Here is a 25,964-nt window from a genome sequence, read left to right as displayed (position 1 = left end):
CTCTACTCGCCTATGAATCTTACTGAATGGTTTTCAAGCAACAGTTATGCCTCAGCCTAATTGCACCTCACAGGGCTGTTGTTAAGAAGCAATGGAGGAAACCCCAGGTATGTTGTTTTGATATCCTTGAGAAGGGTGGAATACACATATAATTAAATCATAGGCAGTAGCGGCTAGTGCAGCAGGGTGGCTGGCATTGCTTACCTGGCTTCCCAACGTGAAGGTCACTGCCGGTAACCAAAAGGCGGGGGCAAGACAGTGGTGAGGTTGGCATGGGCAAGGCAGCGGGGGCATTGGATTGGCTCCATCACTGTGCCTGCAGTTACTGGCAGTGACCTCCACATTGGGAGGGCAGGGAAGCAACCCCACTCCACCCTGCTTTGCCCTTGCAGCCACCACTGATAATAGAAATGTGGGCAGTGGGGGTGGGGAGGAATCCATAAGACCAGATGGATTGTGTCTCTAGAACATGGCCAATGGTCAGGGGTAATGGAAGTTGTAGTTCAGAAACATCTGGAGGGCCACAGGTTCCCCATTCTCTGCTTTGGCTTATCTGAGATGCAGGACCGACCCTACCATTGGGTACACAGGCCTCAGGCAGATGATCTTGGGTGTCATGAAAGGGCAGGAAATTGTTAATGATTTAATTTATTATTCTCATGTGCATCTTGATATGGGGGTGGGGGAAGTGGGGCGCCATGAGAAAATGCTGGACTCAGGCAGCCAAAAGAAAAAAGAAAAAGGGGGGAGGGGGAGGCATGGGACAGCCCTGAGTTGTGTTTTATAAAACGTGATCCCTGCCCGATAGGATCCATGTGGTATTTGCACTTTCTGAGAATGGTCATTCCCTTTGAGTGGCGTCAGATAAACAATTTAACTTGTTGTTTGTTATTTCAGCCTTTCATAATATGTCACTGTGGTCATTAAATAGTTAGAAGCACTGCAGCCCATATCACATGGCCCAAGATTGTGCCATATCAACATTATCATCACAAATTAGGAAGTCACAAATTAGTAGGACAATTAGTTTTGTAAGCCTAGCTCAGGATGGGCTGCTCCAGTGTCTACAATTTCACATTGCAAAATATTCCACAGATATTTCTCGCCAAAGCTTTCGCAATCTAATCAAGCAGCTCATCTGTGAGGGGCCAAAGGCTTGTTCAAATTAGCTGGTGAGTTTCATATCATGGAGCTGAGTTGGTAGATTGCACCACTGCTCAAGGCAACACTAGATAGACAGGTTTTAGTATGAAATCTGAAGCTACCTCTGTGTTTCCAGATCATTCCCATCTCTAGCACCACATTGCGGAATTGGATCCATGCCTTATGCATATAGGAAATGCATGGCAAGTGTTGGCAATCACATGAAGATGTTGCATTATGGTAGTGTTGAGCGCTAGTAGGGTCTAACTATAGTTTAGCAGTCAAAACCTTCATTAGGAAGCAATCAGCCTTAACTGGACTTCATAAACCTAAAACCATCCCCATGATGGTTTTGCATAACAGTCCAGGTAGGGCCAATTGCTGTACAAAGTAGATTTTGACTACTGAAATGTAGTTAGACCCACTTGGTTTTTATTGTGCAAATTAATTATACAGAGCTGGATTATTTTTCCTTAACCATTCGTTTAGGGAAACTGTCACCATTCTGTAGTGTTCTGTCAAGTTCTGAAAGACCCTCATTGTTCTGACACAATGGGTCTGGCTGTTAACCAGAAGGTTGGTAAATCAAGCCCACCCAGGGGTGGGCAGGATTCTGGCATTGCAAGGGTTTAGACTAGATGACCCTTGGGGTTCCTTCCAACTTTACAGTTCTATGGATTTATGGCAGCTTCTCTGATTTGTCTTGTAACCCACATGTCTGCTAGTTGGAGGTAGCGATGCTACATATATACACTCTCTGAATTTAGAAAAGGGGGGGAACTGGGGATTGGCTTTGGTGTAAAGATTGAAAATGCTTTAGTAAAATGCCTTTATCATAGGGATTTGACAACTGCTCACATTTTCACCGCCCTCGTTTGTCATTTTCCTTGGGAACTCTTGATCCCTGCTTGTAGGTTTATTTGTGCAGTAAATTGTGCATATTGTTAATTAGATGTGTGAAGTCCCAGGGGGGTTTTGGCCATAGGGTGTCTAGTATTTATTATTCATTATTTCTTCTTATTAATTATTATTTATGATCATGATTAATTTTGCAAACAGCCCTCGGCCTGGAGTGATAGGGATACTGTTTTAAGGAGTACAGTTCCGAGGACAGAGCTCCCAGGGAAACCAGTGGGGCCTGTTTTCTCCCTTTTTGAGTGACGAAATTAGTGGCTAAGCTGTTGGAGGCTGAATTCTGAAAAAGCAGTGATGTTCCGCAGAAGGCTCTAGCTATAGTGGTGGCACTTGGGAACTCAATGAGTTGTCCCAAGGTGACACTCGGGACCTCAGATCCTAGAATTTTCCATTAAGCAGTGAGTGGTTTGGGTCATGACCTCCAAAGGCCCTCTAGCATCACAGAGTACAGTGGTACCTCAGGTTACAGATGCTTCAGGTTACAGACTCTGCTAACCCAGAAATAGTACTTCAGTTTAAGAACTTTGCTTCAGGATGAGAACAGAAATTGCGCGGCGGCAGCGGGAGGCCCCATTAGCTAAAGTGGTACCTCTGGTTAAGAACAGTTTCAGGTTAAGAACGGACCTCCAGAACGAATTAAGTTCTTAACCCGAGGTACCACTGTACTAGAGTTTCTGATGGCACAGAAGATCTGACAATTGTAGGACCTTTAAGCAGTGTGTGTGTCCCTGCTTTCCGCCAGCAAGCTATGTGCATATATGAAAAAGACAGGAAGTTGAAACTGTGCAGGCAGTGTTTTCCTCATTGGTTGTTGCGTTGAATGATAGCGCTAGAGGCCAATGGGACACAGATCAACACACGCGTGAACCTTTCTGTTCTCTGTTCCCAGATGCAGGATAAAAGCGATGGCTGCCAAATGAGCTCCCCATCTTTAATTTGTCTTTGTTCTCCTTGGGGAAACTTGTATAGCTATCTCCACCCCCAAGAATGAGAACCTCTGTTTCAGTTTGTCTTCTGCTCTGCCATTAAACCAGAAAAGTATGAGAGTTTAACATAATACCAGTGGGAGAACGAAACTCTGCAAATTAAGGTCAAAGCTAAATCCTGCAGGTAATGAGATGTCAATATGAGGAGGACATGCTGCAGAGGGATGCCAGGCAGTCTCATTATTTGGCTGCTTAAAAGGAAATTAATAATAAGCCAAACATATACAAAGGAGAATAACCACAAAAGCCTGTATCTTACTGTAAAGCATTGGTGCTTCTTAATCTATTATATCAAGTGGTGGAGAAGACAAAAGCAACACAAAATACAACACAGAGGCAGTAAAATACTGCTGAATGTGACTGTGTAGCTGCAAAATAATAACAATGAATATAGCAATTTATGTATTGATTTCTGTACTGCTTTGTCTTTCGAATAATTCAAAGCACTTTTCATCCTGAAAAAGTTTGAGTCAGATGCCAATACAAAACAGTAGAATCCTAAATATGTTTACTCAGAAATCAGTCCCAGTGAGTCCAATGGGGCTTACTCCCTATTAAGTGTGCTTAGATTGCAGCCTTAATCCCCTAAAGATCACAAACATCATAATCACAGCTGTTATAAGAATCCAGCACAGAGTTAAGCATGCTTGTTGATGTCAGAGTGTTTATGCACGTATAACCTTGTGTTGAAGTATGACTGATAAAATCTGCATCAGAAGTCTTCATATAAAATAAACATACAGTACACATCTCACTTTACAAAGTAATGGGGATTCATTAAATACGTTCTGCTGTTTTCTGAAACTCAGCAGGGTCACGGCATGTGAAATTTCAGTAGGGTTAGGGGAGGGATTAAAAGGGGCTGGGGCCACAACAGAGAATCCCCTTTCCTACCCTCACTCCCACCCCATACCACAAAAATACATCCTTTGGAAAGGAGATCTAGAGCAAAACTCTGCAATCATCTCACTAGGTATAACAGCTCATATAGAGTGAAAGGGATCTATTCCTTCTCAGTAAATCAGATCCTGGATCACCTAGGAAATAGAAGACTATGCATGCTTATTTAGAAGTAAGTTAAATTACATCAAATGGGGTGTGGGCCCAGGATTGCCTCTCTAGCAAAGCAACAATATTAGCTACACTTGTTTTCAGCAGGGTGTTGAATCAGATGAGCTTTTATTTGTTTTATTTGTTAAGGGTACTTATGACTCACCCTTTATTACATAATCCCAGCACAATAAAAAAATTAAATGCAACCAACACAATTGCAGTATAGTTACAAGAGCAGGTAAAAACATCATAACAAAACTTTAAAATTATGATTCATTTTTTAAAAAGGAAATTACCCACAGTCTCCTTCGTTGCAACCACACACTAATACTGTACTGAATTTCCATGAAATGTGACCCCATCATTTTATGAAATATTAACTGTGCAATTGTAGAAATATTTTTAATTGTTCTTAGTTGATTGAGACTGTGCATTTTATATATTTTTTCTTATTTCATCTAATTTTACACCATTCCAATAGCTTTGTGATGTGAATGGTTTAGACATCTGCAATATAAATAGAAATACCCAAAGCCCAGGCAAACAGGTGGGTCTTGACCTTGTGCCAAAATGACAATGGTATTGGCAATTGAATGGATGTCCTTGGAGAAAAGATAGGATAAAAATGTGACAAATAAGTTAAGAATGCTAGAATATCCCTTCTGGATTAGACGAAAGGCCTACCTAGTTTCACATTCTGCTCCCACAGAAGCTAACCAGATGTCTATGGGAAGCTCAGAAGTAGGACAGCAGAACAATAGCACTCTCTCACTCACATTTTTCAGCAACTGGAGTCACATCCACACCATACATTTTAAGCACATAGCTTCCCCTAAAGAATTCTGGGAACCGTAGTTCGTTAAAGGTGCTGGAAATTATAGCAATGTGGGGGGTGAACTACAGTTCCCAGGATCTTTTGGTTGGGGATGCATGTGCTTTAAATGTATGGTGTGGCTGTGACCTGGTGTTCAGAGGTATACTGTCTCTGATAGTGGATTGGAACGCAGAAACATCATGACTAGAAGCCATTGATCTCCATTAATTGTCTTGGATTATATTGCAGTAAACACCATGGCAAGACAGAATCAATCTACTCATAATTATCTACAGATACAGAAGTTCAAAGAATGACTTTAGCAATTACTATTTTGCTTCTTGGTATGAGTTTTGGGAGAAAAACAACAACCCTCAAAGTGTAAGAAAACTCAAAAGCTTCTTTTTTTATTTGGGCTAGCAATCTCACATGAACAACATAGGGCACCACAACAACCCCTGATATCGGTTTGCAGCTTTTGCTATCTGGGACTGAGTTACAACTCATAAGAAGATAAGAAGAGTCCAAATCAAAGACCTATCTCCTAGAAGATCAGGCTTCCCACAATGTCCAACCAGATGCATAAACAGGACCTGGGGCCAATAGCCATGACTCGGTGTTCACATTTTCTGCCTTTAGGACACCCTTTCCACACCTATTTTCCTGCTATGGAACTCCTGCACCTTGGAAAAGTTTTTGGAGTATACATGTGTTGAGGTGACACGAGATGCTGGTGAGGCCTCTTGATGCACCCAACATCCCCTTGCTTAGCTGAACCTTGTTGGGCGGAGGGAATAACAGTGGTTGTGGGCAATCTATCTTTCAGGGAATCTTGTCTGCTGTTTCTGATCTTCTCACTCAGGAGTCCCTGATTCCTCTCACACGGAGTGTTCTTTCTCTTCAGTTCATGAACAACATTGTCATCACTGCATTCTATCAACAATTGGATCAAAAGGATCTTCCTACCATGAGAAGAAACTGTCCGTAATGCTTAATCGCAGTTGGACTGCAGCTGAAATTTTTGCATGTCTGGCTGCTGGGGAAGATGCTTCAGATATAAAGTGCTTAGAAGGAAGCCACCCAGGGAATATTTATTGATGGGCAGGTATATACATAAAAATAAAAATAAAATGACCCCCAAAATAACTCACCTGGATTTTCCTTCATCACCTGCCTGTGACGAAGCCTAAAACCTGGGCCTTTAAGGTTATCCTGGGATGGGTCTAGTTGTGAGGAGACCCATTTGCATGCATTCTTGTCTGACTGCCCTTCTTAACTCCAAATCTCTGTCAACATTATCTATGTCCAAAGTCAATAACAATTGACTCAGTCCTTCCAGAGGAGATTAGCAACAGCTGTATTTTTCTTTAAGGGGGTAACTTTATCAAAGGCGGGGGAAAGAGGTAAATTTCTCCACTAACTTTTTTAAAGGGAGAAACTAGACCCTTTCCTTAATTCCTGCACTCAGAAATATGGTCTGGCTTCTTTTTCATATAAAAACCTCAAGATGTGACTGTCTTTTCTCTGAACATTTAAGATAAAAGGAGAGAGATGCATAATTTTAAACCAATTGTTTAAAAGTATTTGTTTTATTCCTGCATTCGTTTGCATGTATAAACATAAGGGGTGATTTCATAAAATCTTGAAACAAGTGTGTTTTTTTAAATTGAGAAAACTAGCAGTGGTTCTAGAAAAACATGAACTCAGGATCCTGAATGTTCATGCAAAGTATACACAAAGTGTGTTCATTCAAAATATTTTTAAAACAGCAGAACCTAAGATTCTAAGAAATGCAGAATGTTAATTTATTCACAGGAACATGAGGGGTTACAAAAGATTTCGCCTCCCAGATTTATATCAGAGATCTCTTTGCTCTTTCTTTTTCAGTTTAAAAATGGTAAATCAGGTGGATTTCAAAGCCATCAGATCACATTATTTTAATGGTCCAGAAGGTGCATGGATAAGTCTGAAGAATTACCTTTTTGCATCTTATTTTGGAGATACTAGTCATAAATCTCTCTTTACTTTTTCATGAAGTTTGAGAGGCAAACTTAAATATGGGCACATATGCTTGTAGTTATATAATTATATAGATAATGCACGCTCTTGAAGGTAGAATGGTTCAGAAGCCATTTAGGGACTATATTTGTGTAAATAGCCACTGCATTTAATCATTAGAATTTTATTCTTATCCTAAACACACTTACATCTAAGTAAATATTGTTAGGGCCCAGCTGCACAAAATCTACATCATTTTTTGTGATTCCTGTCATTGCATTCACACTCCAGATATGTGGTGGATTTGAAGAATAGACAATGCATATGTGTGCTTTTAAAACCTCAGCACATTCCTAAAATGTGAAAGTGGTGAGACCCACCATTCAAGTGTGATTGACTCTGTTCTCTTTTTTGGAGTAGAGAAGAGGGGAGGAATAGCTTCTATGCCAGCCTGGACTGCTGGCCACCTAAATGGAACACTGCTAGAGGATAAAGTGTGACTTATAATTGTGTTTATTCCCTCCCTTCAGTAGTGTGCTAATTACCAGTCACCCAGCTTTTAATTATACACATATGTAAGTCCAGAGGCCTTCAGCAACATCTCCAGAAGAAAACTTAAGACCCCATTTAAATTATTTGTGATTCAATTATTGAGGTTCTAAATTTTCGAAGCTTAATTTTAAATTTTGCATATTGTATATTTTATTGTGGAGCGCTTCTTTTAAAAATTGTGAAATGTAGGATATAAATTTTTGAATGAACGAATGAATATTTAGCCCAGCAAAGTTTGTGTTTTGGAATGGGCTCCATGTGGCTTGGTAATTTTAGACACTGGACTTAATGGTCTCATAGGGAATGGTGGAACTCTTTAGATGGAATTTCCTGTGCATATACTTCAATTTCCTTACTATGGTAAGCCAGCCCTCCTGCGTATGGGAGTTCTCCACCTACGCCTCCTGTAAGCACCTCCTTAAGAATCAATGCCAGCAACAGTGTAATCCTAGCCATGCTTACTCAGAAGTAAGACTCACTGCAGTGGGAAGTATTCCCAGGTAAATCGGTTTAGGAACTGCCACCTCAACACACGGGGATTACTTGTGCCTAAGGGCTTTTGGAAAGCGAGACAGCCAAAGGGGAATAGCTTTGACCGGACTGTTTCTTCACTTGTCACGAAGTTGTTGCTTCGTCGCCAAATGCTTCTCAAGGAAGACATCTTGTCCGTGTTTTCGAGTTCCTGTTTTACTGATGATGATAATACCCCGTTCGGGGGAAAGGGGCTTTAATTGGTAATATTTGGCAAACAATTATTATTTTTTTACAGCTGGCTTCAAAAATAGATTATCGGAGGAGGGGATGAAGAAAGAAGGAATGAGCAAGAAGGGGAACGATCCAAGTTCTCTTTCTCTTGGCCATAGAATCCAGAAAGTTTTATCATTATTATTATTATTAAATCCGGAGCAAATGTTGAGAGTTAATTCTATTTCCACCGCCTCGCTTTTATTTCAGCGAGAGGGGGGAAATATTACTTTTTAATTAATTTCATCACTGGAGTTCTTAGAACTGCAAAAAGAAAATTAACGTGCAGGGGGGGGCGGGAAGAACCTCGCCTTCCAAGTGAGCAATACCGAAACCTATCTGAAGCGAGAACTTTTTCCTAGGATAATTTATTGGAAGGTGAAATAAAATATTATTGCCCTGTCTGTCCGGATTGCCGCTGAAATGCATCAATTCTCATATTGCGATATAATCCAATGATTTGTTTATTTCGGAGTCTTGAATTATTAAAGCTAACTGTTTTATTATAAGAAGCTTTGGCGGGATTATTTCTTTGATTTCCTCCTCCCCCCTCCCCTGGTTATTAAGTTTCCATTGATTTCAAGCACATCTTCCTGCCCCCTAAAAGAGAAGGAAATGAATAAAAACCAGAGTATTCCGCAAACTCTTTAATTTCTTCAAGAAATGCTAGTTGCATTTGGCACCCGGAATAAATTATTCACGGGTGCACTCAGCCGCCCAAGGAAGCAGATATTAAAGGTCTCAGAAATGAAATGATCATTTTGCATTTCGATCTGTATTAGCATAACCATGCTGAAGCCAGTAGCATTCCCTCCCCGGGAAAATAAATGAATGATTTAAAAAAAAAACAAAAAAACTGTCATCCTGGCACCCTTCAAACAACAGCAAGTCCAAGGTGGAAGGCGCGATTCGTGTTGTCTTGCTCGCCCCAGGGTCAGGTCTAACTTCACTAGAATGGTATGTTCTTCCAGGGAGAAGAGATAAGCCTGCCGAGAGCACATTTGCAACTTTCAAAGTATGATCTCCGCTATTGCCCCATTGCCCACCCATGGCTTGTCTCCCACGCACGCACCCCTTCCCATGAATAAGTTCACACGTTTATTGGTCTGGTGGTCTAAGGAAGAGGAGTAAAAGCAAAATATTACATTTGGAACAACAACAACAACAAAATCACCAGGATTTCTGGCTTGCAACGTTTGTAAAGAGAAAGTTAAACTGGCCCGCCTTAGCTTTTCCGAGTTGGGTGGTTGGGAAGTCGTTAAAAAGGCGTTGGATGCGAGTCAACAAGCAGCCTCTAATCTGTTGAGATCAAGAAACTTATCCAGCTTGGAAGGAATATGACGACCCACTGAAATCTCTCTCTGTCTCTCTCGCTCACACACAGGCTGTGGGTGGGTGTTTCTCTCGCCTGGAGGGTTACTAACACTTTCCAAGTCCTGGCAAAACAAAGAACTAGCAGAATAGGCTTTTGCGCTGCGTTTTAGCATCCGTGCCCTAATGTGAATCTTTTTTTCTCATTTTAACAAGGATTACTCAAAGTCCCAAAACAGCCAAATTAATGGAGGAATAACTAAATGGCAAATTTATTAATACAGGCCACCGAACCACGATTGACAATTCAAAAGAAGGGCAAGGACGTTAGCTTTTGCGTTCAGATTCGTAGCTTTAGATGTTTAGCTTCCACTTCAATATGCTTCAAAGTAAAACAATATTTATCCGGGAGTTTAGTGCCGCTGGAATCCTTAACCAACCTAAGCTCCAATCGCAAACATAACTCATTGAGAAGTAAATTGCGATGAAATCACTGGGTTTTTTTTGGGGGGGGGCGGAGGAATCGGGCTGTAAATATGTTTAACGTATTTAACAACTCAAAACATTCCCACATACATTGATGGGTTTTAAAGTTGTAGTACAATCAACTCAAAGATAAGGCCCATTGTGGTCAGTGAGACACTCCCATGTAAATGAGTATAAGATTGCAGTCTTAGGGTGTATTGTTTGCAAGAAAGTATTTCTAGAACAATGCAATTTAAGCAGAATATACTGAAAAAGTTCCCCTGCACAGATCTATTCAAATGATGAGGAGTTGCACAAAATCGTTATGGGTTGCACCCTTTGACTCTTTGGGGTTAAGTTTAGGGGGACTAATTCACTTGATTTGGAAATGTTGCAACACAGTGTTATGCGAGAAAGAGGATGTGTCTATGAATGTTGTTTTCTCATAATTTAGCAACATCCTTTCAATGGAAAATGATAGAAAAACCAGCTGTACCAATAAGAAGTTATATCCAACTCAGAGTAGACCCCCTGAAATCAAAGCAGTTAAACTGCATATCACTAACATATGCCAATCACCCAACAATAATAATTGATTGTGATTATTTTGATACCTTTTTAAAAAAAAAAGTTTTAAGATTTCGGAAGCATTAAGTGCTATTCCATAGAAGTTAGCATTTTAAAATTTCATTGCTCTCAACAGATGTGACTAAGGTGCTGGGCCCTTGGCTGGACTGTGCTCATGGCTTTCAACACTAAACATTATGGAATGTTGGGTTCTACATCAAAAGCTTTATGTTGCAAATAAATATGGCTTTAGATCTGCCATGGGACTCCATCTATTAACTGATGAAGTGCCTTGCTTTTCACCCACTAGTCAAAGGATTCATGTTTCTAGTCAGAATCCAGTGTATTTCAAAACAGTTGATAAAGATGGCTTCAGTTTAAACTTTAATCTCCTTTTTTGCTTTCCAAACTCGGTAACGAGCCATATGCCCCGTATGTATAACAGCATATTAATGGTATTATGGTCATGATTATTAATGATAATAATTAAAGTAAGTAACACACAAATAATTTATTGCCGAGAGAAAATTTTAAGCTCCTTCCTTGAATCAGTAAATGTAAGACAGCTGCTTATAGCTATGATGCCACGACTGGTATCAGAATGTCCAAATCCACCATTGCTCTGTCATAATAATAATAAATAATAATAATAATAATAATAATAATAATAATAATAATAATAATATTTTTTTATACCCCACCCTCCCCGGCCAGGGCCAGGCTCAGGGCAGCTAACACCAAATATAAATTACAATAAAATGTAATGGGGGGCAGTTAATTAAAATATGGCGTAAAATACAGCTTAAAATGCAGTCTCATTTTAGTAGTAGCTCATAAATCAAGACCATAAAGGGAGGAAACATCAGATATTAACCCGAGCTGGCTATCCATGCTAGTCCTACATGGGCCAGCAAAAAAGCCAAGGGAAAAATTATATATCAGATCCCATACAAGGGGTCAGAGTGAGTCCAAGCCGAAGGCCAGACGGAACAGCTCCGTCTTGCAGGCCCTGTGGAAAGATGTCAAATCCCACAGGGCCCTGGTCTCTTGTGACAGAGCATTCCACCAAGTTGGGGCCAGTGCTGAAAAGGCCCTGGCCCTAGTTGAGACCAATCTAACCTCCTTGAGGCTCAGGACCTCCAAAATGTTGGTACTTATGGGCCTTAAGGCCCTCCGCGGGGCATACCAGGAGAGGCGGTCCCGTAGGTACGAGGGTCCTGATTGCACCAATTAACCAGTGAAAACCCCACACTCATTGGTTTCAGTGGGGCTTGCACATTGGAGAACTGTGGACTTCAATGCTCTCAGCTCTATAGCACATGTCAACAAACTTCAAAACTCTTAGCAAACTTTGGTTAAAATCTCTTAGGCAAACATTTAGCCTCCTAAGATATTGAGGGATGGTGTGGCTGGGAGCAGAAGAGCCTTCTTATGAGATAGATAATTTCAAGACTGGATCTACAAGTGCAAGTTTAAAATTGAGAGATAATATTTTCATAACAAAAGTGAACAAACCAAAAATGAGGTGAAGTGCCTGCTCTTGCATCTTTGCTGAAAGACACACAACAAAACTCTGGGCATGTCTACTCAAAAGTAATTCACTTAATTCAATGGGTTTACTCCCAGGTAACTGTATACAGCAGGTGTGGGAAGCCTTTATCAGTCTGAGGGCCACATTACTTTCTGGACAACTTTCTGAGAACCACAGGCCAGAGGCAAAAGTGAGCAGGGCAATAATGTAAATATTAAAGGTAAAGGGTAAAGGGACCCCTGACCATTAGGTCCAGTCATGGCCGACTCTGGGGTTGCTGCACTCATCTCGCTCTATAGGCCGAGGGTTTGTCTTCAGACAGCTTCCAGGTCATGTGGCCAGCATGACTAAGCCACTTCTGGCAAACCAGGGCAGCACACGGAAACACCGTTTACCTTCCTGTTGGAGTGGTACCTATTTATCTACTTGCACTTTGACCTGCTTTCGAACTGCTAGGTGGGCAGGAGCTGGGACCAAGCAATGGGAGCTCACCCCATCGCAGGGATTCAAACCGCCGACCTTCTGATCAGCAAGTTCTAGGCTCTGTGGTTTAACCCACAGCGCCACCCGTGTACCTGGCTTCTATAAATGCTTACAGGCCTCTCTCTATCCTCCAGCCAGACAAAAACATTCAAGGTAAGTGTGGAGCAAGACTAGTGAAGGGCTGTGGTCTAGGGAAAACCTAAAGGGCCAGACAGAGAGGACTGAATGGCTGCATGTGGACCCTAACAAGTGTAATTGTGGCATAAGCTTTCATGGGCTTGAGCTTTCTCCATCAGATGTGCAATCTGAAATCCATGGCCAACATTTACCTAGATTTCAGCTACCTGGTACATAGCCTTGAAGCATGAGCTCAGAACTCCCAAGGAGCCTCGTAGCCCCAGTCTCTCCATCTGCAATATGGGGTTTGCCTGACTTACCTTACAAAATTGTTGTAAGAGTTAAAGCTAGATAATGCATGGGAAGCACTTTGAACAAATTTGCATTGATTTGTTCTTACAAGATGTTTAAGAATACTGTAACTGTGTTAATCTGCTGTATCAAAAATGGCAAGAAACTCATGGCAGTATGAAGTATAAAAAGTGGTATTTGTGACATAAGCTTTCATGGGTTTGTGCCTTCTTCATCAGACGCAAACTCTGAAGTCCCTGGCAAACATCTGTCTAGATTGCAGCTACCTAGCTTGGAAATCCCAATTTTAAGCATATCCCCACTGACTGAGTGTGTATACCTGCAGATAAAGTGTAGCACTGAGATATTTCTTTTCTTAGTGGTCCATCTTCAAGTTGCTTCGACTTTGCTTTGTCTTCTACACCCCCGGATCTTATCCCCCATTTCTTGGAAGAAGTGGGGCTTGGTATCTTCACAGGCCCTTGCGCTGTTCATTGGGATTAAGCAGTACAGCACGGGGGTGGACCGATTTCTGAGTAAGCCGTGCCCAGGAAGGTCAAGCAGCCCAGTGACAATGCGTCCAAGGCTAGAATACTGACGTGTTAAATCAGAGCTTGGGATAAAAATTGCTGTTGTTTTGCGCAGAGAGGACAATCCAGAGCGTTCATGACCAGGACGGGTTTTTAAGTTCCTACTGCAGCATTTCGTCAGTCATCCCGAAAACTGAGTCAAAACTTATGGGAAAAGACAAAGAGAAAAGGGAGTGGAGGAGCGGGGCGTCCTTCTTCCTCAGTACTCAGTCAAAAGCAAAACTTCAAGTTTGCTCTTTCTCTTGGCAATCCCGGATGTCTCCCATCCCCGCTTTTCTTGGCCCCCGGAGGACTCGACGTCGCTCACGTTTGTCCGCAGCTGCCTCCTGAAAAGTTGTCCTTCCAGTGGAAGCGAGGAGAAAGGCTACCAAGAGGACCCGGTGGCGACCTAGAGGCGCGCCAAGAGAGGAAACCAGCTGCTGGTTCCAAGTCAGGACGCCGACAAATTTCTTCGCTGCTCCATCGCCGCTTGCGACGCTGCGTCGCTCCAACCAGATTCCTTCCTTCCTTCACTCCAAAATCCAAAAGCATCAGTTCAATTTTCTTTTTCCTGGATCACCACTGCGCGCCCAAGGGCAACGCTAGTTTTCCTAGCGTAGAGAAGAGAAAGAGCCGGCATTACGAGAGAAAAAGGGGGAAGCGGATCACCTGGCAGTTGGGCCCTTCGCTTGGGAAGGGCAAGCAAAGTCGAGGATGCTGCCACGCGCACGGCCTTTTTCTTTTCCCATAGCTGCATTTCTCTGCTTGCAATCGTCACCCCCCCCCAATCCATGTAACTCAGGATAACTTCATGTATCTGATGCAAGTGGACTGCAGTCCAGGACAGCTTGCGCCTTAGTAAAGTTGTTAGTATTTTAGTCGACGCCACTTGTTGGTTTTGCTGCAAGAGACTACCAGGGCTACTCCTCTCGGGGTTTCTTTTTAAAGTTACCTTCTCCCTCCCCACGGCCTCTTGAAGAAGCAGCTGAAGTATGTAAACTCCCCTTGAGACTATTCCTGGCGGCCTCCGTTGCAAGGGACAGGAGCTTGAGAACAGGAGTGCCCTTGGGAATAGTCGCAGTAGAAGTAACGATAATAGCAACCCAGATATAGGTGTGGTTGTTATTTCTCCGTGGCCCAGGGATATGTTTTATATCTACAGCGCAAAAGTGCATCCTTTCGCTCCCTTCGCACAAATTTCTCACGCCTTAAGAAATCTTGAGGAGTTACACACTTGCCTAAGAAGATAAAACGCGTCTCGCCGAATCTGACCAATCCGGATTTTTTCAAGAAGCACAAATGCTGACACACACAAGAAATGGACCAGTGGTTCTCCGGGTCACCCTAGAAATAATGAAATAATAGAATGGCAAAAGAGACCCATTCTCCCGCTTCAAAAATTTGGGAGGACACCCTGCTGCTTTCGGTGGGATTTATTTTCAAACAAGTGGCAAAGTGTGCGCGAGCGCGCTTAGGTAACCCTGAACACAACACCCCTGTAAATAGGCATTGAAAGTAGAGGGCCGTATCCCTGCTGGACAGAGGCTTTGATTTGTGATTTTGTTCCAAATTTGTTCCAATTTGGAGATGAAGAGCCCAGACAAAAGATTTTTGGACAACTTTTAGTCTGTTTCAACTTTCTGCTAGATTCCAATCCTGCTATGCCTGTTCGGAACGCCCCCCCCCCAACTATTTATGCAGCGTATACTGCTCCTATATGAACCGAATTAACTCTCCAGCGCAATGCTAACCATGCTTACTCAGAAGTGTCCATCCCCCCCAAGTCCAGTGGGTCTTACTAACCTGTAGGTAGGTGGGTTTAGGATTGCAGCCGAACTCATTACTCCGTTGAACACCTAAGTGCTTGCTTCACATTGATTTTCGTTGGACTTACTCCCAGGCAAGAGTACACTGCAATGCAATCCAGTGAACGTTTCCCTGGGAGTAAATCCCACTAAAATCTCTATTCGGTGTCTCTATCTTTCTCTGGAATGAACTCATGGACTAATGTCTGACGCCGATTATGGAAAATATCTGGGGAATAGGAAATTAAAGTAAATGCATTTCCTATCTTTCTGCAGTTTGCAAACATAAGAGATACTTACAAAGGACAAGCGGGTGATGGTGGTGCTTTTGTTACTTTCTCTTCCTGCCAGATGTTACTCATCCTCGGCTTTTGCAACTGTTGCCCCCCTCTCTTCTACATTGCTGTAGGAATGGGATTGTAAGGTTTATTACAAACCGTGTTGACTGAGAACTCACTTGCGCGTTTGCACCGGTTGGCTTCCTTTGTATTTAAAGGACTTGCGCCGTCCAGCTGACATTGACAAAGATACCTCTGTAGGAGCCTATAAGTTTCGTTAAGAGTAAAACATTGTAGCCGTGAAAACCGGGCAGCTGAGCCGACGTAGTTCGGATAGACCTTTTTGAAAGTTGATATTTGGCCTAGCTAAAAATCGATCCTGGTCATTTGAAAAGGTCAAGATGTAAACATTTCTCCTGTACCCTGCTCTTGTTTTCTACAGCACAGAAATGTTTCGCTGGAAAAGGTGACTTAAGAAACAACAACAGTGCCGTTGTTCTGTTTTATTTTTAATCCATAGTGGAGTTGCCTTCTATACGATCCTGCGCAGGTCTCGTTGCGATGAAGGGGGGACGAAAATGTTTTTGTACAGTTTCCCTTCGTCTCAATGAGGCTTGGGCGGGAGAATGTATAGCTGAACTGGACTCCTTTCCATGCACGCTTCCTTAGGAACTGTAAGATCATATTATTTACACTACACTCTGCTTTCCAATGAATCTGCATTAGGTCTTTTGTAGTCTCTTTCATGGCAGGTATAAAGAAACGGGTTGCCCAGCTGTTGAAAAAGGAAACTATACTGATCAGAACTTTTAACCTCCTCTTACAAAACAGGCAAAAGTTGATCCGGTCTGTGCATTACGTGTTTTCTCCTTTTTAAATAAAGTGCTAAACATTACGAAGGAATAATTTGGAATACTCTGGAGTGACTCTTTTAAGGGGAGGAAACATCATTGTGGGCCCAAAGTACAGGAAAAGTATTATTCTGCTTTGCCTAAAGCTAAAAATCCTCTGCATACTTACAGGGAAATATGCTCAACTGCTGAATAAACAGGCACAGGATTGTGCCCCACGACTGTAAGCCTTTGAGCACCTACTTGGGAGTAAGTCCCGCGGAAATCAGCAAGTCTTCACAGGGAGAGTCTTGGCGTGAAATCCTAATTCAATTCACAGGAATACTGAGTGTGTCTAGACAGACTTCCTTCTTTTGATTCCAGAGATCATAGAATTGTAGAATTGGAAGGGGCCATCAGGGCCATCTAAGTCCAACCCCATGCAATACAGTAATTTTCGCCCAACATGGGGCTCGAAACCACGACCCTGAAATTAAGAGTCTTGTGCTCTACTGACTGCGCTATCCATTGGTCTTAATTCTTGATTCTATGGGCCTAAATTTCGTAATTGATTTTACTGTGTTTTAATTGCCTTGCTGTAAGCTATTACTATATTATGTGCAGAACATTGGGACTTATTATTGTTATCGTGGCCACCACCACAATCACCACCATCTTATTCAGGGAAGGTATTTCGCCTACTCCGTTGTATGGTAACTCACTGAGCAGCTCCACTGACGGAGCTCGTTTAGAAGGTTATATCTGGGTTTCCTCCGAAAATGAACCTCAAGAGATAGCCAAGGCAGTGTCCTTCAGAAGTGTTGCACTAAAATGCCACTCATCCCTGACCATTGGCCATGTTGGCTGGGGACAATGGAAGTTGTAGGCCAAAACACCTGGCTACCTTCCCTAGAAGAAGCCAATCACACACACACACACACCAACCCACTTCTGTGGCACATTCATGACCAACAGGTTTAATGCTGCATAAGGTTTGGTGCACAAGAACCCAGGTGGTTCTTAACAGGAATCACTGTTGAGAGGGAAAACGCAGAGGAGATTAATAAGATGGGACAGGAAAAGATAGTTGATGGGTGGGGGAGAGGTGATTATTAGATCAAACCTATCCATTCTTATCAGATATGCAGATGATACAACCTTGATGGCAGAAAGTGAGGAGGAATTAAAGAACCTCTTAATGAGGGTGAAAGAGGAGAGCGCAAAATACGGCTTGAAGCTCAACATCAAAAAAACTAAGATCATGGCCACTGGTCCCATCACCTTCTGGCAAATAGAAGAGAAAGAAATGGAGACAGTGAGAGACTTTACTTTCTTGGGCTCCATGATCACTGCAGTTGGTGACAGCAGTTACGAAATTAAAAGACACCTGTTTCTTGGGAGAAAAGCCTAGACAGCATCTTAAAAAGCAGAGACATCACTTTGCCAACAAAGGTCCGTATAGTAAAAGCTATGGTTTTCCCAGTAGTGATGTATGGAAGTGAGAGCTGGACCATAAAGAAGACTGATCTCCGAAGAATTGATGCTTTTGAATAATTGTGCTGGAGGAAACTCTTGAGAGTCCCATGGACTGCAAGAAGATCAAACCTATCCATTCTGAAGGAAATCAGCCCTGAGTGCTCACTGGAAGGACAGATCCTGAAGCTGAGGCTGCAATACTTTGGCCACCTCATGAGAAGAGAAGACTCCCTGGAAAAGACCCTGATGTTGGGAAAGATTGAGGGCACAAGGAGAAGGGGTCGACAGAGGACGAGATGGTTGGATAGTGTTCTCGAAGCTACTAGCATGAGTTTGACCAAACTGCGGGAGGCAGTGGAAGACAGGAGTGCCTGGCATGCTCTGGTCCATGGGGTCACGAAGATTCGGACATGACTAAACGACTAAACAACAACAAGAACAACATTTAGATTACTTCCACCCCCATGATTCTGAAGAGGCAGGGAAGAGTTCACAAAGATGAGTAAAAATCTCAGAAAGTCGGTGAGTTTAAACGCACACAATACAACGTATCAATACACAGCCACACTCTGGAATATACCATGCTGCATTTGTACAAAGGGAAATGCCAGGATCTGAGCCTCCCTGGAGGCGACGCCTTCTGACCTGGACTCTTTGGCCTTGATCCCTTTTGGGAAAGGCTTGGTTGCCTAGTGGCGAGTGAGAGGCATTCTACGCATGGTCAAAAACACCTCTTCCTTGGTAGATCATGATCACGTGCTTTAGCCACAGAGAATTAATTCCTGGGGAAGCTGAGACAGGCTAGTGGGGAATGACATTGAGGTGCTCTTTCTCTCCCCCATGCCTCTTCCTCGTGGCTCTGCCTTCTCTCTGCCTGTTATTTGTCCCCTTCTGGGACCGGCTGGCCTTTCTGGAGAACACAGGACAGGGATCTGCGTTTCTAAAGGTTTGATATTGCCGCTTGTCTCCGCGCTGTCCTCAGGAGAAGTCAAAACATGTTTGGGTGGCTCAACGAGGCAGACATAACTAACTGAGAGACAGGCAGGGATCAGCTATGCCGGGAAAAGGAGGTGTCACTTGTACGCAGTCACTTTGGTGATCAACACTTGGATGATTTATGCCTTCGACTTTAATTATATTTCTGTGACAGGTGGCACTTCCCTGGACAAAAGTTAGCAGAGGTCAGCCAAGACGAAGTGTCCCTTTATCAGTCCTGAAATACAACGGAACGAGATGCAACGTCCAGGCAGACAGCCCACAACATTAACTTAGCCTCTTGGATACATGAAGTGACAGACAGTGGCGCAGGATCGGAGATGAGGAAGATCAAGGTAAAATTTTGTCACACCTTTGAAAATAAATGCAATCTTTCTTCCTCCTTCCGGCTCCAACCCAGACCGGGTTCTTGCATGGTTACTAAGAGCTGAAATAACATGTCATTGACTCCCTTCAACAGAAAGACCTTGGGAATACAAAGCAAAACAAACATAACTTTGAGGGCTAACTGCTTGTTAGCTTCAGTTCAAGGAAAATAATCTGTTCTGCAGAAGAATGCAGTGGGTGGGGGAGAAGTCAGTTCCTCAGGCTCCTTAAATTCAGATGACTTATAGTTGTCAACCTAATCTATGGTCCAGTTACTAAGGAAATTCATACATTTAATTTGAGCATGTCCCACTGAAGTCAATGGAGGAGAACTGAGATTTGGATCTAGGTATTTAAAACTACCCAGTAGGGCTTGGTGAACCTTAGCCAGTCCAGAGAGGACCATGGTATCTCCAACCCATTTAGTATCAATGCCATCAAAGACTTACTCTTCTTATACCTGACAGAGGGGTCTCTGAAAATCAGCAATTTGGAATGGCATTTAAAAATGGAACAGAATCCATCCAAATTCCAAGTGGCTACTGGAAACTGCTCAGGACCATGTATTTAAAGAACAGGTGTTTTTAAATGTGTTTGTAAGTAATGTATTTGTTCTGTTGGGAACATGGCTTGTTCTTCCCTCCCACCTAGCCTAAGGTTACCAGATTTTTTTCAATGAATCCGGGGACACTTATTGTTTGCTATGTACATGTGAATGCCGAGAAAGCTGTAAATCCAGGGACTGTCCCCAGGAAACGGGGACATCTGGTAACCTTAACCAACCTCAGTTTTCCTCCCACATTTCAGCTGCTTTGTCCTGCTTTCTTGGGGTTTATCTCACTTTCTTTGTACCATAAAGAGTGATCTGATCTCAAAAGTTATACACACATGGAAACCTTCTTTGGGATGGGATATCATGGACAGCACACTCATTATTGTCATGACTCATTGAGGTCATTGGAGTGTTACGTGCAGGGCGCTTCTGATTCTTGGTGGTTGTGACCTTGACCTGTGAGTAAGTTGACCTCTAGGCCAGGGCTGGGGAATCTGTGACCCTCCAGCTGTTATTGAACTCTCATCAACCCCAGCCAGCATGGCCAGTGGTCAGGGACAGTGGGACTTGCAGCTCTGAAGCTTCTGGAGGGCTACCGGTTCCCTCAGCCTTGCTGTAGGGCCTGGTGCACCCAGAAAAGAACTTTGTGGGCAAAAGTCAAGGATGCAAATCAGCAGAATGAGTCAGAGGGACTTGCATATTTACTATGATCTTTTAAAGAGATGATAGCATTTATGACCATTCAGTCTATAGTCCAAAATTGCATAACTGCACCATTGTCTCTAAGAAAAAAGATGTTAGGAGAACCAGGCAGAGGGTCTTCTTGGTAGTGGCACCCACCCTGTGGAATGCCCTGCCATCAGATGTCAAGGAGATAAATAACTATATAACTTTAGAAGACATCTGAAGGCAACCCTGTATAGGGAAGCTTTTAATGTTTGGTGTGTTATTATGCTTTTATATTTGTTGGAAGCTGCCTAGAGTGGCTAGGGCAGGCTTCCTCAAACTCGGCCCTCCAGATGTTTTGAGACTACAATCCCCATCATCCCTGACCACTGGCCCTGCTAGCTAGGGATGATGGGAGTTGTAGGCCAAAAACATCTGGATGGCTGAGTTTGAGGAAGCCTGGGCTGGGGCAACCCAGTCAGATGAGTGGGGTATAATAATAATAATTATCATCAGCATTTCAACCATCAACCCCCCAGCAAAATGAAACTGCTAGAAACAAGAAGAGCTTCCTTCCACATCAGGACCAGGAAAGTCAGATAGAAAGATACTCAGGCCACTACATCCTGGATTTCCAGGTGCAGTCCTACAAAAGTGATGATGGAACAGAGAAATGAAACATTCCCTGGCCAACACACAATATGCTTCTTGGGTTTCCTTGACTCAAAATCCCCCCCATATGCTTGAAATGCCTTGAGATCCCAGCTCCTTGGACACCTTCTATTTTGCACCCAATTGATTCTACTCTTCTTGATTCCTGTTGGCTGGTTTCCACTCTCTTATCTTTAATGGTCAGTACTGCAAGAAAGTATTGAAGTTCTGATCCATTATTCACTGGAATTTTGTCTTTGGCTTAAAGAGGAAGGAAGAGAATTGGCACCTCTAATTCTATGATATGTATTTATTTTGAAGTCCTATTGATTTCAATAGAAGTTATCTCCAAGACATTGTTCTTGGTATGGTTGTAAACACATTCCCACTGAGTTTACAAAGTTTTCTCTCAAGTACGTATGCATATAATATCCTCTTTAAATAGAATCCCTGAGGCAGTTACTACAATCCAGGACTTTACAATCAATGAATATTTTACCATTGGCTTCATTGGGATGCAGATTGTAGCCGTAGCTCATTTCCAATGTACTTTAGTGATATTTGTTTAGAATCAGTAATTTAATAGTACAAAACTATCTATAAATTCATCCCAGTCCCAATATACTTACTTAAAAGTAAGTTTCATTAATATCCTCTTTAAGTACACCACACCTCCTTTTTAAACAACTGATTCCACTTTCGGGGAAACTCCAGAACTACCTCAATTCTGATGCACAATCCCTAGCTGTTCGTGTTTCTCTTTTGCTTAGTTCTAAGCATAACACATGCTAAAAACAACAATATTCTGTCTATACCACAATTCCTTGCAGGCACAAATGCAGATGCTGGCATTATTGAAGGAGACTCTAGGTTGCGTTGGAAGATACTAAACATTAAATCAACCTCTGGCCCTTCCGACACTTTCAGAGCTCGTTCTTACACTTCCAAATCCCCATCTGTAGTTTCTGGATAACTCACTTGCCTTTACTTCGAATTAATGAACTCCGGATTAAAAGAGCAAACGTGAACGTTGTGTTCGCAAAGGCTTTTAAACAAAACCTCGGGACACCCGGAGTCTGGAGCAACTCCAGAGAGCCCACCCATCCCATTTCAACCACTTCTCTTTGCAGGACGCACCAGTCTCGCCTCCCAGCAAAAAGAGACTCCTGTAAGAACACAGGAGATTCCTTAGCCCCCGCAAGATCTCGATCCCCACCCTCCACACACACCCTTCAGACATTAAGGAGTTAAAATAAATAAGTGGTCAGCATGTGTTCTTCTTTTCCCGGAACTCCCAATATCGCCAGTATTTAAACTTAAGCTCTAAGTAGGGACCTGGCTGACCGGATGCTGGAGTAGCTAGGCCTTTGGTTTGCTCAACCAAGGCTCCTATCATCATCATCATCATCATCATCTTCACTCCCCCACCCCATTTCTCCCTTCTTGACCATTTTGATCACTGGTTCAAGGCAACTATGGAGCTGGGAAACGAGTAAGGGGGGGCGGGCGGAAGTATAGTCCAAACAATTCCAGAATTTTAAAGGGTGGGAAATGTTTAAATGTTTAAATTCCTGGCCTTGCTCGGCTAATAGCAGGGCGTTGATACAGTGACGTAGTCAATAGTGCTTGCCCAGATAACAGTGGAGATGATCCACCAGGAGAGGAGAGTCGGGACCTACTTTATTTCGTGTGACTGCTCTTTTCAATCTTATTCCAAGTCGACTTCACCGGTGCGCACATTTCGCGCGCATGGGCGAGCTGTGGCGAGCCCTTGCAAAGAGGACTCGCGAGAATGAAACGCAAGCACGCTTATTAAGCAATATTCTAAACACGTGTGCAAATCTTTTAAGGGTCTGTGTGAGTGAAATGGTATGGATTCGTTTGTTTGCTTTCTTTTTCATTTATCTGGGTCGTTTTCTTTTAAGGGGAGGCCACCAGTATCCAAGGTTTCCTCTGAGGCGCGTGTAGAAAAAGTTGATCTATTTATTTCAAACGCAGGGGACAAAGCCAATTGGCCGATCTGATCCTAAGCACGCTTAAGTTGAAGTAAATTGCTTAGATACGTCTGTTGTGAAAGGTCTCTAGCCCACTGAGCTGATGTGATTAAGGCGCAGCACCAGCCCCAGCCGCCTCTAAGGTGCAGGGGGAAGGAGGATGTGAGTCTCCTCGACAGCTTCTCGGCTTGTCTTGGGAGGGACAGGCCTCCCCAGACGCCCTCTTCTTTTGTACTGGGGGGCTCAGTATACATTCCCCAACCCAAAGTGACTCCAGTCCACACCGAGAGAGAACACAAGCCTGGACCGACGTTTTATGGGTGTACCTCACCCGACACCCCACCATTGTTGTCTCGGTTTAAAACCGAGCTTCCGAGACATCCTACCTCAAAGCTCTCAGGCCGATCAAATCTCGGCAGGCATCTCTTGATCTGCTCAAAGATGCCCGCTGAACCTCTGTGTCAAAGCACACTTGTTCCAAAGGAAACTGCCATTGATTACAACGAGCTCCTGCTCCTCTCTCTCTCTGTCTCGTGATGGAGAGACTCCAATCATTTATCAAAGCAGGAAGCCAAAAGAAAGGAAACCACCCCTCTCGGCAAAGCCAAGGCAAGGAACCTAACGATTTAGATTCAGGGTAATTTCTCCCCTCCCCTAATCTCCTCGCAGTATTTGATATGATGAATAACCCAATATAGGCCTTTAAAAATAGGTCACTGCATAAAGAGACTCCCAGAGAGCAATAAAAAAAGAGGGGGAAGGAGGGCGCTTTAAGGAGAGAAGCCCTTTGACTTTCTCTCGGTGTTTGCTGCCAGCATCCGCGCGCAGAGGACAAACAAACGGAGGCGCCTCTGGATGGGAGTCAAGGTGGGGGTGAGGCGAGCCTGTCCCCCGACTCCAGAGGTTCCCCTGTGGTCTGAAAGAAAACCTGAGTGCTCAGGTTGGGAGGTGGAGAAAGGCATTCAATCTCCCCTTCCCATATCCTGTCTATATGCGCAGGGCGGGGGAACTATCCACGGATCTAAGACGGCCCTCTTTACACCGCGATACTTAATCCAGAATAACAGCAGCGGCATGTTTCCTACCTAGAGTCCCCGACACACTCCCGCACCTTCGCCTACAGCCAGGAGCGAGCTACAGGAGTATACATCTGTAGAGCTGGAAGGGAACCCAAAGGATCATCTAGCCCAACCCCGGCGACGAATAACGTTCTCGTTTTCGTCGCTTTCGTAACCTCTCTGTTTGCGAGATTAAACGAAGCAAACTAATCCGCTTCTTTCTACCCTCGATCCTTTGGATTTCACCGCAAACGCGGGTTGTTTCCTCTCTCTCACCCTCTTTTATTTTGTGTTTGTTTGTTCAGTTTCTTTGTTCCCCCTGGAACGATACCGTGGTTTATAGGAGTAGTTAAATATTTGCTCTTTCGGTGGTTGACTACGGAGCGGGGATCCGAACTCCCCTCTCCATAGGAGCGGCGGCGTTAAAATATGGTGCCTCTGGTTTTTGCTCGTGTTGGTAACGGGAGGCGTCGGAGAGATTTATGGAATTTTAGCTTTACAGACATGAAGTTTCGGGGACAGATAATAAATAAGAGGGGAGGGGATTGGGGAACGGTTTATTTCCTCTCACTGGAGCCTATGAGAGGAATATGGGGGGGGGCGAGGCAGTGGGAGGGGAGGCACGGTGATCCCAGGTAATCATTTGTGGAAAGGCTCACAAGAGCTCCTAGCGCTGGAAATGCAGGCGGAAGAGTCACGTCCCTAGTTCGCGGGGACTCTATTCCACCGGCTCATCCCGTCTCTATTTCCACAGCATCATCACCAACAACAACACTTGACTTTAACCGAGCCTACAGCCAGTCTGGCTACACTGATTTCAGAGGAGGGGCGCGTGAGAAGGAGGGAGGGATCAGGATCCTAGTTTATGTAACTGGTTTCCACCGAAATAACTGGAGGGTTCCTCTGTTTATAAACAAAGGGCCTTCGGAAAGCTGCATCTCTCTCTCCACCCCCCCACCCCGCCTTCCTTTCCTCGTTTCCCCCTCTTGAAAAGGGCTCGCTTCTCTCTACAGATCTCATAAAGGGCATGGGGATGTTGCAAGATCGCCTGCCGAATAATATCCTCATCATAACCGGAAACGTGATGCTGTAATCATATTTTCATCTCGTTCCAAAGGGAGAACCAAAATGGTTTCTTCTTTAACCGCCACTACTACCACCCCCTGGTTAAAACAAAAAACCCTCCTCAAGGACAAGGGTCCTCAAAGATTCTCGGCGACCCTCTGCCCTGCTCCCAGACACTCAGGGAGCCTTTCTGGGGCGGGGGGAGGAGAGGGCAGGAAAAGCCTCCACCTCGCGCGTCCCCAAGCCTTTCAGCACCGTCACCACCAAAGAGCCGTATTTCTGCTCAGCTTTTGAGTGAAGCCATACGAGGGTGGTGTAGGGAAAGTGGGGAGGAGAAAAGAGAGGGGGGAAACCCTCCTTGTCAGAATCATCTGGAGTTTTTAAGGGAAATGAAATATATCCCTTCCGTCTTTGGTGGCCCTTTGCACTTGAATTATAGCAGAGAAGGATTTAGCTAGAACTATAGGGGGACTGAGCGCTCTCGTTCGCTCTCCCTCTGCTGTCCTCTAGGTATTACCAGGGATGATATATTTACCGAAAGTCTATGCACAGCTCTGTGATCGCACTACCCTCTTTGACATGTAGAGATGATGGTGATGATGATGATATAATAATAATAATAATAATAATAATAATAATAATAATAATAATATGCTTGAGCCCAATGAGATCACCCATATTACAAAT

At 43.5% G+C, this 25,964-nt stretch overlaps 1 long non-coding RNA gene across 1 annotated transcript in view; it reads right to left on the bottom strand.

Moving 5' to 3' along the window:
- LOC128414313 (uncharacterized) overlaps nucleotides 1-25,964 on the bottom strand; it is a 66,871-nt gene that overhangs the window by 40,018 nt on the left and 889 nt on the right. The gene's annotated exons all lie outside the window — the stretch shown is intronic.

This window comes from Podarcis raffonei, chromosome 5 (genome assembly GCF_027172205.1).
Source record: "Podarcis raffonei isolate rPodRaf1 chromosome 5, rPodRaf1.pri, whole genome shotgun sequence".
Lineage (NCBI taxonomy): Eukaryota > Metazoa > Chordata > Lepidosauria > Squamata > Lacertidae > Podarcis > Podarcis raffonei.
This window is presented reverse-complemented; position numbering and strand designations above follow the sequence as displayed.